General features: G+C 38.0%; 1 long non-coding RNA gene across 1 annotated transcript in view; it reads left to right on the top strand.

Moving 5' to 3' along the window:
- Nucleotides 1–16,160, top strand: part of LOC126013826 (uncharacterized) — a 518,013-nt gene extending 501,853 nt beyond the window's left edge. Inside the window, exon 2 of the long non-coding RNA XR_007497546.1 lies at nucleotides 16,024–16,160. This is a non-coding gene — a long non-coding RNA (uncharacterized LOC126013826). The remainder of the gene's footprint in view (nucleotides 1–16,023) is intronic.
- The last annotated feature ends 417 nt before the right edge of the window (nucleotides 16,161–16,577 follow it).

Raw genomic sequence — 16,577 nt, 5'->3', positions numbered from 1 at the left:
GGAAAATGTCAAAATCAACAGTTTAAATGATAACCTCAAGGAATTGAAACAACAACAGCAGAGAAATCCAACCACAACAAGAAGGCAAGAAATAATAAAAACTAGAGCAGAAATAAACAACATAGAAATTAAGAAAACAATATAAAAAATCAATTGGACCAGGAGTTGGTTTTTTGAAAAAGTAAACAAGATAGACAATCCACTGGCAAAACTCACCAAAAAAAAAAGAGGGAAGACACCCAAATTAGTAGGATCACAAAAGAAAGGGGAGAGATTACAACAGAACCCCAAGAAACACAACATATCATGAGATTATATTATGAACAACTATACTCAGCTAGGCTAGAGAACCCAGTAGAAATCGTCAGATTCTTGGAAAAATACCATCTTCCGAGACTGGAAAAGGAAGAACTAGAAAGCCTAAACAGACCAATCACCTCCTGAATGTAATCAAGAAACTCCCTAAGAAAAACAGTCCAGGCCCAGATGGATTTACAGGTGAATTCTACCAAACATTCCGAGAAGACCTACTATCACTTTTCCATAGGCTCCTCCAAACCACAGAAAAAACAGGAATCCTCCCCAATTCCTTTTATGAGTCTAATATCACACTCATTCCCAAAGATGGCAAAGACACCACCAAGAAAAAAAACTACAAACCAATCTCACTAATGAACATAGATGCAAAAATACTCAACAAAATCTTAGCAAACCGAATCCAGCACTTCATCAAAAAGATCATAGCCATGTGGGTTTTATCCCAGAAATGCAAGGTTGGTTCAACATACGCAAATCAATCAACATTATACATCACATCAACAACAAGAAAGACAAAAACCACATGATCATATCAATTGATGCAGAGAAAGTGTCTGACAAAATCAAACACACTTTTATGTTAAAGACACTCAGCAAAATAGGATTAGAAGGAACCTTCCTCAAGATAGTTACAGCTATCTATGAAAAGCCTACAGCCAACATTATACTTAATGGCCAGAAGCTAGAAGCATTCCCACTAAGGTCAGGAACTAGGCAAGGCTGTCCACTCTCTCCACTATTATTTAATATAACCTTAGAAGTCCTAGCAATAGCAATCTAACAAGAAAAGGGAATCAAAGGAATCCAAATTGGGAAAGAGGAACTCAAACTATCTCAGATGATATGATGATATACATCGAGAACCCTAAAGAGTCCACAGTAAAACTCCTAGAAACAATCAACGAATACAGCAAAGTGGCTGGATACAGAGTCAATACACAAAAGACAATAGCGTTTCTATATACAAACAAAGAAGTTGAGGAGAGAGAGATTAAAAATACAATTCCATTTAAAATAGTATCAAAAATATCAGGTACCTAGGAATCAGCCTTACAAGGGAAGTGAAAGACCTATACCAGGGAAACTTCAAAACACCTCAGAAAGAAATTGAAGAGGATCTAACAAAATGGAAGAACATCCCATGCTCATGGATAGGTAGAATTAACATAGTCAAAATGACTATCTTACCCAAACTACTATATAAATTTAATGCAATCCCTATCCAAATTCAGGCATCATTCTTTAAAGAATTAGAACAATCAATCACAAAATTCATCTGGAGCCATAAAAGACCCAGGATAGCCAAACAGAAACTGAAAAACAAGAAGCTGGTGGCATCTCCTAACTTGAAACTATACTATAAAGCCATAGTAATCAAAACAGCATGGTACTGGAACAGAGACAGGACCTCAGACCAGTGGGTCAGAACAGAATTCCCAGACATAAACCCCCAGATATACAGCCAACTAATATTTGATAAAAGAGGCAAGAACTTAAAATGGAACAAAGAATGTCTATTCAACAAATGGTGTTGGTACAACTGGAAAACCACATGTAAGAAAGTTAAAATTGACCCATACCTCACTCCTTATACAAAAGTCCACTCAAAATGGATCAAAGACCTTGAAATCAGACACGAATCTATAAAGTTTATCAAGAATAAAATAGGCAGAACACTTGAAGACCTATATATCACAAAGGTCTTTGAGAATGGAGCACCAATGGCAAGAACTTTAGCATCAAACATAAACAAATGAGACTCCATCAAACTAAAAAGATTCTGCATGGCAAAAGAAACCCTACTTAACACAAGAAGACAGTTAACAGAATGGGAAAGAATTTTTTTCACTCGACATATCAGATAAAAGGCTGATATCTAGAACATACAAAGCACTCAGAAAGCTGAGCCCCCCCCCAAACCTAACAAAGCCATAAAAAATGGGGAGATGAAATGAATGGACACTTCTCTGAGGAAGACAGTAAGATGGCCAATAAACACATGAAAACATGCTCACCTTCACTTATCATCAGGGAGATCCAAATCAAAACAACAATGAGATACCACCTTACACCAAAAATAATGGGAACAACTTCTGTTGGCAGGGATGCAGTATGAAAGGCACTCTCATCCACTGCTGCTGGGAATGTCTCCTAGTCCAACACCTATGGAGAAAAGTCTGGAGAGTGCTCAAAGAACACAGAATTGAGCATCCATTTGACCCAGAAATTGCTTTTCTAGGTATATACCCCTAAGTTGGAAGGACATTCATTCCAAAATATGTGTGCACCCCACTATTTATCGCAGCACTCATTATAATAGCCAAGTCTTGGAACCAACCTAGATGTCCAACAACAGATGAATGGATCATTAAGATGTATTTATACACAATGGAATACTACATGGCAGTCAGAAATGATAGTCACAGACTTTGCAGCAACCTGGATGGACCTAGAATATATTATGTTAAACGAAGTAAGTCAGAAGACAAAAGATAAACACAGAATGATAGCACTATTCTGAAGCACCTAGAACATACACCTTATAGACAACTAATACTCAACAATCAAATAACAGGGTATATCAGGGTAGAAACTCCAAACATGGTAATACTCAATGTATACTCGGAAGCAGTGCCCAAAATACATGAAAAAGGAACAACACAAACTCTTGACTACACATTATACACAAAGAAACCAGCAATAGTAGAAACTGCAGCAAAAAAAGAACATGTAAGTAATCAGCCTTCTACTACAAAGGTCAATAATAATCCCTTAGGGGTCTTATACAGGATCACAGGGAAGCTATACCACAGGAAATCACTCACTTCAAAGGAAACATCCCATAACACTATGTTTTAATGTCTTAATCTTACTATATTTAAAATTACCTCTCAGCTTTTCTGTTCACAGGCGTTCTTGGATACAACGGGTGGACAAACTAAGATGGCATCTTGGGGCTCAGTCACACGAGATACCATACCCGGCTTGCACTATGAGAATGTCCCAAGAAAAATCTTTAACATACACTTTATCTCTAGATCATACCTTTTTTTAGGATTTGAAGCATGTGACTAGTCAGACCACCGAAGCAGCAACTGTGACATACAGACTTATACTACAGGCCCTACTCATCGAACACATTCAAGCAAACCAGCATTCCCTTGCTATTTTCTCCTCTCTTCTCACTACTTTTTCTTTTCTTTTTCTTTTTTTATTTTCTTCTCTTTGCTTTTTTTTCTCTTCTCCCTTTCTTTCTAGTGTATTTTCTCTTTTCTTCTTTCCTACCCTTCCATATACTTTCTCCTTTTTCCCCTTTGAAAATCCAACAATCCCTTCACCCCTCAGTCTCATCCAGACCTCCCACCGTATTGAAACTCTTCACCCTTAATTCTTAATCCATTAGGCATCAAGACTGACCTCCTACCCCAATGAACCAGCACGGAGCACCCAAGCGAAAGGACACCCAGTCAAACCCACACCTCACCCCCCGCAAGAAAAGGCAAACAACTCTCCTGCAGACTCATGCTGCACGGACCTCCATACCAAATCCCCCTACCATGGACTGTTACTTGAAACTGGACTTAGCTCTAAAAGTATCCCCAATGCAAGAACTCTTACAAGATCTCCCTGTAGCAAATCCTTTGCCAATCTCAAGAAAGCCAGGGGGAGTGATGGAAAGGTGCCTGGGAACCCACACACCACAAGAAAATCCCAAAAGACAATGGGGAAGCCTATACTTCCAACATAAGTATAAGACCAGTATTGCACCACCTCTTTACCTGCTTTTCCCCAAAAGTAAGGTAGTCTCATGCATCACATGGTTCCTTTAATTATTTTGTTAATTCATTTTTTTAAATGTTTGATCTACATATACATATGTGAGCACATATACTTTTATTCCTAATTTTATCTTGTTTGGATTGTGACTTGTTTCTCTTTTCTTCTCTGTCCACCCCCAAATGCACCGACAATATAAAGTAGCACCATTTCTCCCTGCACAGGCACACTAAAAAACCAGGGAAATCTTACACATAAAAAAGAGCTCTTATCTACTAGAGATAAGAACTCATACTTGTTTACAATACAGGGATATCTCTCACCTTAAAAATATGTTACCCGGACTCAACTTAGACCTCAGATGATTAGACACCATCCATCCAGCCTTGAACCCTGGATTCCAGACATAGAATTGACACAGTTCTTCACAACAGCTACAGGAAACAAATCCCAGCCGGGACATCCTTAATACTGCTGGGCCACCAACAAGTGCCAGCTCTAATATGATATCCTGACAACAAAGAAAATAGGAACAACTTGACCTAAGATCAGGTTATCCTACTTCACCAGCTAACAACAAGACAAAATCAGAAGACTTGTCACCCTTTGGTCAGTCCAAAAGCCAAGATCGTGATTTACAGATGACTGTCTGCTAGAACCATGATTGGACTGAATATATCTTGAGACCAATAAAAAAGCCCTAGTTTAGGGTTTGAAATACAACCCTCACAACTACCATGATTCCCAGTTCCAAAGGTCCGGCAGAGACAATCGCAACGGAATGAGGCTTCTGGAAACACAATGAAAGACGCTATCCTAGGTTCCACCCTAGGATCAGTGCAAAGACCAACACCACCAACCACAGAAGATGGATTAAAATGACACTGAGGGAACAGAACTTCTAGAACCACAAAGAAATACTTCATCATAAGTCCCACTCCTGGACCTGTGCATATACTGAGATCTCTAGATACAGAGGTCTTATTTCATCACCCAGGATGGAGCAGAAGTTTTCCAAAGAGCACAAAAGCACCACCGGTAGAGTAAATGAACCTGAAAGGAGTCTATAGTTAATCCCGTGACAATATACCCCAAGGGTGGAGAAACCCCATAGTGCTTAGGCCAAGTAAATTCCTTAGCGAATGATCCCAATATTTACTGTGCCAGTGCAGGAAGGAAAAAAAGGCAAAAGGCACAAATTTTTTTTTATCTTTTATATATTTTTTCTTCATTTATTATTATTATTATTTTTATTTACCTATCTACTTTTTGTCGATTTCTTTGTTTTGGTGTGGATATTGAAGTTTTGTCCCCATTTATATTTATATTGTTTTTTGTCTTCTTTTCTTTCTTTAGGTGCTCCGCCATGTTTTTTAACTCAAGACCATGGCTTATTTGTGGTGCCTATCGTCATCAGTGGAGTGCTCACTGGATATTTGACACTTATTTTTGTACTGTTGGGTGTTTCACCTTCTTTTTTCTCCTTCATCTCTCAAACCGACGATGAGAGCCTCTAGAAGAATTCCGCCCATTTTCAGCATATTAGACTTTAATCCCAGTTTATTACTTTTTCTTCTTCAAATAAAACCACATAACTTGAACTATGTAGTCCTTCCTCCCAGTTAGAGGGGGAAATAAGGAAGGCATCAAGACCAAGACTACTAAGTAGTAAGCTAGGTACAGAGGTGACCACATATTCTCGCAGCCCCGGGGGTGAGGGAGGAGGATATGGGAGATAGGATGAACACGGAGGTGTAGGGAGGACAAATTGGTGATAGGACCCCCCTGATTTTATGTAAATATGTACCTATAATATTATTGTCAGCAATATGTAAACCACTACGATCAAAATAAAAATTATATTAAAAAATCCATCCTCAGGGTCTCGCCCTGCTGTGAGATAGGCGATTGGAAGAGATTGAGGAGTTTACATGTTTCTCTTATCTTCTGTCCCCTGAAGCTCTCCTGAGAGCGCAGGAAGTAAAAACTGTCTCCTAGATTCTCCAGAAGAGCACAGCCACTTTGCTGCTGTGAGCTCTTTCTAACTAATGAAACCACCATAATAGACAGAAAAATCACACTATAAACATGACAACAGGGAAACCTCGCAGGCAAACACCATGTACAGAGAATGAAGATAATAGCTGTGATTACCCAAAAAATACAAACCATCTGATTAACCTCTCAGATAAGGAAATTAGAATAGAAATATGGAGCATCCTTATGGAAATCAAAGAAAACATAACTCTAGCTGAACAGAACACAAAGAAATAAATCAGACAACTCCAAACTGAAATATCAGATCTGAAAAACATGGTAACTGAACTGAAAACCTCAATGGAAAGCCTCTCCAACAGGGTAACAGCAGCCAGAGTACAGAATCAGTGAACCAGAAGATGAAATGCAGAACAAATTCATACAGCAGAAGAGATTGGAAAAAAATCTTAAGGCAAATGATCAGACAATAGAAAAAGTACTCAAGGAATGTGAACAGATGAAAATAGAAGTCTTTGATGAATTCAACAGAGACAACATAAGAATCATTGGAGTCCCAGAGGCCCAAGAAGGAGATACCCAGGAAGAATCAACAAAGACATCATCACAGAGAAATTCCCAGAGTTAAAGACTGCATGTAATCAAATCTTGCATGCTATAAGAGTACCAGCTAAAAGAGACGCAAAGGAAAAAACCCCAAGACACATTCTAGTCACAATGACAAATCCCTCAGATAGAGATAGAATACTGAAAGCAGCAAGATCACAAAGGAAAATTACATTTAAAGGAGCATCCTTAAGATTTACAGGAGACATGTCACAAGAAACTCAAGGCCAGAAGACAGTGGTGGGATATTGTGACAAGACTGAATAAAATTGAGGCTTCATCTAGAATATTGGACCCAGCTTGACTCACATTCAGGTTTGAAGGAAGGATACATAGCATTACGGATAAGAAGCAGCTCAGAAACTTTGCAGATGCAAAACCAGCCTTAAAGGAAAAACTGAAAGGCCAACTTTAAGATTAGACAGACCAACTGACACACACAAATTTATACACAAAGATGACACCGAATCCCATGAGAATCATCTTCAATGTCAATAGACTAAATGCACCAATTAAGAGACACAGAGTGGCTAAATGGATCAAAAAGATGGATCCGACCTTCTGCTTCCTACAAGAAACACACATGAACAGTCAAAACAAACAGACTCAAAATCAAAGGCTGGAAGAAAAGCATCCAAGCAAACAACACCCTTAAAAAAGCTGGGGTGGCCATATTAATATCAGATGACACAAACTTTAGACTCAGAGAAGTTGTAAGGGAGAAAGTTGGACACTTCGTACTAATCAAGGGATATGTGCAACAGGAAGAAATCGCACTACTAAACATATACACACCCAATGAGAGACCAACAAAATATCTAATACAATTATTGACAAGTTAGAATGAAGACATCAATAATAACACAATAATTGTGGGAGACCTCAACATGACCCTGTCAACACTTGATAGGTGAGCCAGACTGAAATCCAACAAAAATATACTAGCCCTGAAAAGAGAAATGAAAGAAAGATGTCTAGTAGATATATATAAGACACTCCATCCTCAGAAACCTGTATACACATTCTTCTCTTCTGTACATGGTTATTCTTCAGGATAAACCACATGCTGGCACATAAAACATACCTTTATAAAACCAAAAGGATAGAAATTTTGCAGTCTACCTTTGCTGAACAAAAAAGCTCTGAAAATAGATGTGAACTACAAAAGGACACAGAAGAAAATGTTAACAACTGGAAATTAAACAGCCTAGTACTGAACAAACAGTAGGTCCAAGATGAAATCAAAGAGAAAAATCAAAACTTTCCTGGAAACAAATGACAATAAAGCCACAAACTATCAGAATCTATGGGACACAACGAAAGCAGTACTGAAAGGAAAATTTATAGCATTGCAAGAACACATCAGGAAGGAAGAAGGGATATACCTCAATAGCTTAATGACACAGCTTATAAAATTAGAAAAAGAAAAACAACAAGAAAAAAAACAAAGATAGTGAACTAGAAGGAAATAACAAAGCTTACAGCGGAAATCAGTAAGGTGGAAACTCAAAAAACAATCTGAAAGATCAACAAAAGTAGAAGTTGGTTCTTGGGAAAAAAATTGATAGATCATTTGCAAAACATATAAAGAAAGAAACTTGATAACCTGTATTAGAAATAAAAATGGAAAGATCACTACAGATAATGTGGAGATTCAAAGGGTAATCAGAGACTACTTTGAGAAACTCTATGCCATGAAACATGGAAGAAATGGATAAATTCTTGGAATTCTATAATCATGCATGGTTGAATAAGGTAGATGTAGCATATCTAAATACCCCCATCACTATTGAGGAAATCACAATAGTGATCAAATATCTGCCCCCAAACAAAAGCACAGGCCCAGATGGATACACTAATGAATTTTTTCAAACCTTTCAAAAGGAACTAAAATCTATCCTGCCCAGGCTCTTTCATGAAATTAAAAGACGGGAACACTTCCAAATAGCTTTTTATGAAACCTTAATACCAAAACCAGACAGAGATGCTGCCAAAAAAGAAAATTAAAGACTGCTATCCTTGATGAACACAGATGCAAAGATCCTCAACAAAATCCTGGCAAATAGGATCCAATGCTTTATCAAGAATATCATTCACTATGATCAAGTAGGTTTCATCCCTGGAATGCAAGGATGGTTTAACATCCGTAAACCTATCAACATAATGCACAACATCAACAACAAGAAAAGTAAAAATCTCATGATCATATCAATAGATGCAGAGAAATCATTTGATAAGGTCCAACACAATTCTTTTAATTTATTTTTTAATTTTTATTGTGACCAAACTGCATTACTAATCTTTCACTAGATCATTATGTACATAATGACAATGAATGAGGGGCATTCCCACCACCAGTGCTGTCCTCCCTCCACCCCTATTCCCAGCATGTATCTTACATCTCCCTCCGTTACCCCCCAGAACGCTAGTGCAACTGGTGTCCACTTTACAGCTTGTTGTAGATTGAGCATCTATTACACTGTCATTGGAGATAAAAAGGAGAAAAAAGGGAGAAAAAAATTGGTAACAACTACCAAAAAGAAAAAAAAAAGAAAAATTCCAACACAATTCTTAATAAAAACTTTCAGCAAGATGGGAATGAAAGGAAACTTTCTCAATATAGTTAAGGCCATCTACCACAAGCCAATGACAAATATTATCCTCAATGGAGAAAAATTAAAAGCCTTCCTTATAAATTCTGGTAGAAGTTAAGGCTGTCTTTTCTCACCACTCCTATTCAACATAGTACTGAAAGCACTTGCTATAGTGATTAGGCAAGAAAAATATATCAAGGGAATCTAGATAGGACAGGAAGAAGTCAAGTTCTCACTGTTTGCAGATTACATGATACTATACTTAGAAAACCCTAAAGACTCTACCAAAAAGTTTCTAGAAACAATAGATACATATAACAATGTGGCAAGCTACAATACACACAAAAATCAGTGGCCTTTTTATACACCAATATTGATAGGGAAAAGATAAACATTAAGAAAACAATCCCATTCTCATTACTGTCAGACAAACTTAAATATCTTGGAGTCAACTTGACTAAAGCCGTGAAGGACCTATAGAAAGGAAATTATAAAACCCCACTCCAAGAAATAAGAGAGGACATGTGGAAATGGAAACACATACCCTGTTCATAGATTGGCAGGATTAACATCATTAAATAGCAAAACTCCCCAAAGCATTGTACAGATTTAATGTGATCTCTCTAAAGATACCCACGACATTCTTCAAAGAAGTGGATTAAACACTTCTGAAATTCATTTTGAACAATAAACACCCTTGAATAGCTAAAATAATCCTCGGGAAAAGGAATATGGGAGGCATTACTTTCCCCAACTATAAACTGAATTACAAAGCAATAGTTATCAAAAACAGCATGGTATTGGAATAAAGACAGACTCTCAGATCAGTGGAATAGGCTTGAGTGCTCAGAGAATGTTCCCCCTGATAATCACCTGATTTTTGATATTGGAGCAAGAAACCCTAAATGGAGCAAGGAAAGCCTCTTCAACAAGTGGTATTGCAAAAACTGGTTAGCCACTTGCAAAAGAGTGAACTCAGACCCTCAGTTAACACCATGTATGAAGGTAAAAATCTAAATCAATTAAAGACTTTGATATCAGACCTGAAACCATAAGGTGCATAGAACAACACGTAGGTGAAAGACTTTATGGCATTGAGACTAATGGCATCTTCAAGGAGGAAACTGCACTCTCCAAACAAGTAGAAGCAGAGATAAATAGATAGGAATATATTAAGCTGAGAATCTTCTGTACCTCAAAGGAAACAGTGCCCAGGATACAAGAGCCACCCATTGAGTGGGAGAAACTATTCACCCAATACCCATCAGATAAGGGGCTAATAACCAAAATATACAAGGCACTTAAAAACTTTACAAGAAAAAAATCTAATCCCATTAAAAATGGGGAGAAGAAATGAACAGAACCTTTGTCAAAAAAAGAAAAACAAATGGCCAAAAGGCACATGAAAAAGTGCTCATCATTACTGATCATCAGGGAGATGCAAATCAAAACAACTATGTGGTACCTACCATCTCACACCACAGAGATTGGTGCACATCAAAATGAACAATCAGGGGCCGGGCGGTGGCGCTGGAGGTAAGGTGCCTGCCTTGCCTGCGCTAGCCTAGGACGGACCGCGGTTCGATCCCCCGGCATCCCATATGGTCCCCCCAAGAAGCCAGGAGCAACTTCTGAGCGCATAGCCAGGAGTAACCCCTGAGCGTCACAGGGTGTGGCCAAAAAACCAAAAAAAAAAAAAAATGAACAATCAGTGCTGGCAGGAATGTGGAGAGAAAGGAACTCTTATTAACTGCTAGTGGGAATGCCATCTAGTCCTACCTTTATGGAAAGTGATATGGAGTTTCCTCCCAAAACTGGAACTTGAGCTCCCATATGTTCCAGCTATATCACCACTAGGGATTTACCCTAGGAACACAAAAATACAATATGAAAATCCCTTCCTCACACCTATATTTATTGTAGTGCTATTTACAATAACCAGACTCTGGAAACAACCAAGATACCCTTCAAGAGATGATGGCTAAAGAAACTGTGGTACAATGGAATATTATGCAGCCATCAGGAGAAATGAAGTCATGAATTTTCCTATACATGGATGTACATGGAATCTATAATGCTGAGTGAAATAAGTGAGAGGGAGAGGGATAGATGCAGAATAGTCTCATTCATCTTTGGGTTTTAAGAAAAATAAAAGATATTTTTGCAATAATTCTCAGAGACAAAATAGAGGAGGGCTGGAAGGTCCAGCTAATGATATGAAGTTCACCACAGAGTGATGATTGCAGTTAGAAATATAACCACATTGAGAACTATTATAACAGTGAATATATGAGGGAAGTAGAAAGCCTACATTTAGTACAGGCTGGGGTAGGGTGGGGAGAAGGGAGACTCGGGATATTGGTGATGGGAATGTTGCACTGGTGAAGGGGAATGTTTTTTACATGACTGAAACCCTAGTACAATCATATTTGTAATCAGGTGTTTAAATAAAGATATTGATTAAAAATCCATCATCAAATCATTTTTATCACAGTCAGTAGCTGTGTTAACAATTATGCTCTAGGAGGCCTGAGTGGTGGTGCAATTGTTTTGGTATCTGTTTTGCATGCACTAAGCTAGGACCAACCATGGTTGATCCTCCAGAGTCCCATATGCTCCCCCAAGCCAGGATCCATTTCTGAGCACATAACCAGGAGTAAACCCTGATCGTGTACAAAAACCAAACAAAAACCAAAACAATTATGCTCCAGTCTATAGCCAATGTGTATAAGATATTTGGAGATGCCTGAATGTCAGTACTTACCTCTGACATTCAGTTCGCCTGCACCAAGGGCCTCTTGTTTTATCACCTCTCTTCTTTCTGATGTTTTTTTTTTACCTGTCCAGCTTGGTCAGCACAAGAAATTTGTTCCCTGTAACTATTGCCCCTAGTCTTAAACTAACTTGCAGAGAGAGGTCTGAAGAACTCTCATCATTGAGAAGAAGCCTTATACCCTCTCCATATTTCTTTCTGTCTTCTTGTATTTTAATATTCCCCCTTTTCTTCTATTCTGTATAGATGTGTAGCTTTCTGGAGTATATGTGGACCTCTGAAGCTTTAAGACTTGGATTTTTTTTGATTGGTATAAAAGCAAAGCAAAAGTGTTGTAAAGGAGGACTTCAAGGGAAACTTCTCCTACGCCAGCCTGTTTCTGAATCCCTGAAGGTCTCCTCAGAGGCCTAGGGAGTGCACCCCAAAAAACTGCATTTTGAAGCTGCCCAGTGAGTAACTTCTGGTTGTGGGGGTCGCCTTCCAATAAACTGAGTTCTCATGCCTGCAGAGGCTCCACCCTGCTTTGTCTTGTTCAATTTGAGGACTTCAAGGAAAACTTTTCCTGCGTCTGTCTGCCTGTGCTTCTGAATCCTTGAAGGTCACATCAGAGGCCTAGGGAGCGTATCCCCCAAAAAACTGTCAACTAGAGGCAGCAGAAGAGAGAAGCCACTTCACTTCGCAGCTGCACAATCTTTCTAACCAATGAAAACCCCAAAAAACATGCAGGAAAAACCACATTACAAGCGTGACAATGGGGAAACTGCACAGGCAAACATAATAAACAGAGAATAAAGACAAAAGCTCGGATTACCTAATAAATTCCAACCACCTGATTAACCTCTCGGATAAGAAACTTAAAATAGCAATATGGAAGATGTTTGAAGAACTCAAAGAAAGAATAGATTGATCTGAACAGAACACAAAGACAGAAGTCAGAAAACTCCAAACTGAAATAACAGATCTGAAAAACATGGTAGCTCAAAAGAAAACCTCAATGGATGGCCTCGCCAGCAGGGTATCAGCAGCTGAGGAGAGAATCAGAGTACTGGAAGATGTGATGCACAAAAACTCAACACAACAGAAGAAATTGGAAAAGAACCTTAAGACAAACAAACAGGCAATGGAAAAAGTACTCAAGGAATGCGAACAGATCAAAATAGAAATCTTCGATAAACTAAACAGAAACAACATAAGAATCATTGGAGTCCCAGAGACCCAGGTAGGAGATCTCCAGGAAGAATCAACTGTCAAAGACATTAACAAAGAGATACTCTCAGAGTTAAAGACTACATGCAATCAAATCCTACATGCCCGAATATTACCAGCTAAAAGAAACCCAAAGAAAAACACCCCAAGACACATCCTCGTTACAATGACAAATCTCACAGATAGATATAGAATACTGAAAGCAGCAAGATCAAAATGGGAAATTACATTCAAAGGAGCATCCCTAACACTTACAGCAGACATGTCACAAGAAACTCTCAAGGCCAGAAGACAGTGGTGGGATATTGTGACAAGACTGAATAAAATAAATGCCTCACTGAGAATATTGCCTCCAGCCCAACTCACGTTCAGGTTTGAAGGAAGAATACATAGTTTCATGGATAAACAACAGCTCAGAAACTTCACAGATGATAAAACAACCTTAAAGAAAAAAATAACAGGTCTACTCTAAGACAAGAGAGACCAACAAACACAGCAAACTTATCTACAACGATGACATTAAATCCTATGACAATCATCTCCCTCAATGTCAATGGACTAAATTTACCAATTAAAAGACACAGAGTGGAAAAATGGATCAAAAAAGATGAATCCAACCTTTTGCTGCCTACAAGAAACACAACTAAATAGTCAGAACAAACATAGACTCAAAATCAAAGGCTGGAGGAAAATCATCCCAGCAAACACACCCTCAAAAATGCTGGGGTGGCCATAATAATATCTGGTGACAAACAACGTTATACTCAGAAAATTGGTAAGGGACAAACATGGACACTATGTACTAATCAAGGGATATGGGTAAGAGGAAGAAATCAGACAATTAAACATATATGCACCCAATGAGAGACCAGCATTATTATCTAATACAATTACTGACAAATCTGAAAGAAGACATCAATAACACAATAATTGTGGGAGATCTCAACACGGCCCTATCAACACTTGATAGGTCAACCAGACTGAAACCCAACAAAAACATACTAGCCCTGAAAAGAGTTATGGAAGAAAGAGGACTAGTATATATATATATATATATATATATATATATATATATATATATATATATATATATATATATATATATATACTATACACTCCATCCCAAAAACCTGGATACACATTCTTTTCCAATGTACATGGGTCACTGTCACTCTCCAGGATAGACTACATGCTGACACATAAAACATACCTCCATAAAATCAAGAGGATAGAAATCTTGCAAGCTACATTTCCTGACCACAAGGCTCTGCAATGAGATGTGAACTACAAAGGCACACAGAAGAAAAACTTTAACAATTGGAAATTAAACACCCTGCTACTGAACAACCAGTAGGTCTGAGATTAAATAAAAAAAGTAACCAAAACTTTCCTGGAAACAAATAATAATGAAGACACAAACTACTAGAATCTATGAGACACAGCAAAAGCAGTCCTGAGAGGAAAATTTATAGCTCTACAAGCACACATCAGGAAGGAAGAGGGGCATACCTGAATAACTTAATGCTACAGCTCAAAAAATTAAAAAATGACCAACAAAAGGAACCAAAAATAGGGAGACAGAAGAAAATAACAAAGCTGAAAGCAGAACTCAATGAAGTGGAGAACCAAAAAACTATACAAAAGATCAAGAAAAGCAGAAGTTGGTTCTCTGAAAAAATAAACAAGATTGATAGACCATTGGCAAAACTATCAAAGAGAGAGAGAGAAATCTGATAACCAGTATTAGAAATGAGAAGGGGGAGATCATGACAGATATTGCAGAGATCCAAAGGGTAATCAGAGACAATCTTGAGAAACTTTATGCGAGAAACATGAGAATCTAGAAGAAATGGAAAAGTTCTTGGACACTTATAACATTCCACATTAAGTAAGGAGGATGTAGCATATCTAAACGCCCCCATCACTACTGAGGAAATTGATACTGTAATCAAACATCTAGCCAAAAAGAAAAGCCCAGGCCCAGATGGATTTCCTAATGAATTTTTTTCAAATCATTCAAGAAGAGCTACTACCAATCCTATCCAGGTTCTTCCATGAAATTGAAAAAAAAGGGAACACTCCCAAACAGCTTTTATGAAGCCAACATCACCTTGATAACAAAACCAGACAGAGATGCTGCCAAAAAAGAAAATTACAGGCCAATATCCCTGATGAATGCTGATGCAAAGATCTTTAACAAAATCCTGGATAATAGGATCCAAGGCATCACCAAAAAGATCATACACTACGACTAAGTAGGTTTCATCCCAGGAATGCAAGGATGGTTTAACATCTGTAAATCTATCAACATCATACACAACATCAACAACGAGAAAAATAAAAATCACATGATCATATCAATAGACGCAGAGAAAGCATTTGATAAGGTCCAACACCCATTCTTGATCAAAACTCTCAGCAAGATGGGAATGGAAGGAACCTTTCCCAATCTAGTTGAAGCCATCTACCACAAGCCAATGGCAAATATTATCCTCAATGGTGAAAAACTAAAAGTCTTTCCTCTAAATTCTGATAGAAGATAAGGCTGTCTGCTCTCACCACTGCTCTTCAACATAGTACTGGAATTTCTTGCTATAGCGATCAGGCAAGGAAAATGTATCAAGGGAATTCAGATAGGAAAGGAAGAAGTCAAGCTCTCATTGTTTGCAGACGACATAATACTCTACTTAGAAAACCCTAAAGACTCTACCAAAAAGCTTTTAGAAACAATAGACTCATATAGCAAGGAGGCAGGCTACAAAATTAACACACAGAAATCAATGGCCTTTTTATACACCAATAATGAAAGGGAAGAGAAGGAAGTCAAGAAGGCAATCCCATTCACAATAGTGCCACACAAACTCAAATATCTTGGATTCAACTTGACCAAAGACGTGAAGGACCTATACAAAGAAAACTATAAAGCCCTGCTCTAAGAAATAATAGAGGACACACGGAAATGAAAACACATACCCTGCTCATGAATTGGCAGGATTAACATCATTAAAATGGCAATACTCCCGAAAGCATTATACAGATTTAATGTGTTCCCCTTAAAAATATCCATGACATTCTTTAAAGAAGTGGATCAAACACTTATGAAGTTTATCTGGAACAATAAACACCCTCGAATAGTTAAAGCACTCCTAGGGAATAGGAAAATGGGAGGCATTACTTTCCCCAACTTTAAACTGTACTACAAAGCAATAGTATCAAAATAGCATGGTATTGGAATACAGACAGACCCTCAGATCAGTGGAATAGGCTTGAGTTCTCAGACATTGTCCCCCAGACATACAATTACCTAA

This window comes from Suncus etruscus, chromosome 7, assembly GCF_024139225.1.
Source record: "Suncus etruscus isolate mSunEtr1 chromosome 7, mSunEtr1.pri.cur, whole genome shotgun sequence".
Taxonomy (NCBI): Eukaryota; Metazoa; Chordata; class Mammalia; order Eulipotyphla; family Soricidae; genus Suncus; species Suncus etruscus.
The sequence above is the reverse complement of the archived record's forward strand: the minus strand, read 5'-3'. Positions and strand labels throughout refer to the sequence as shown.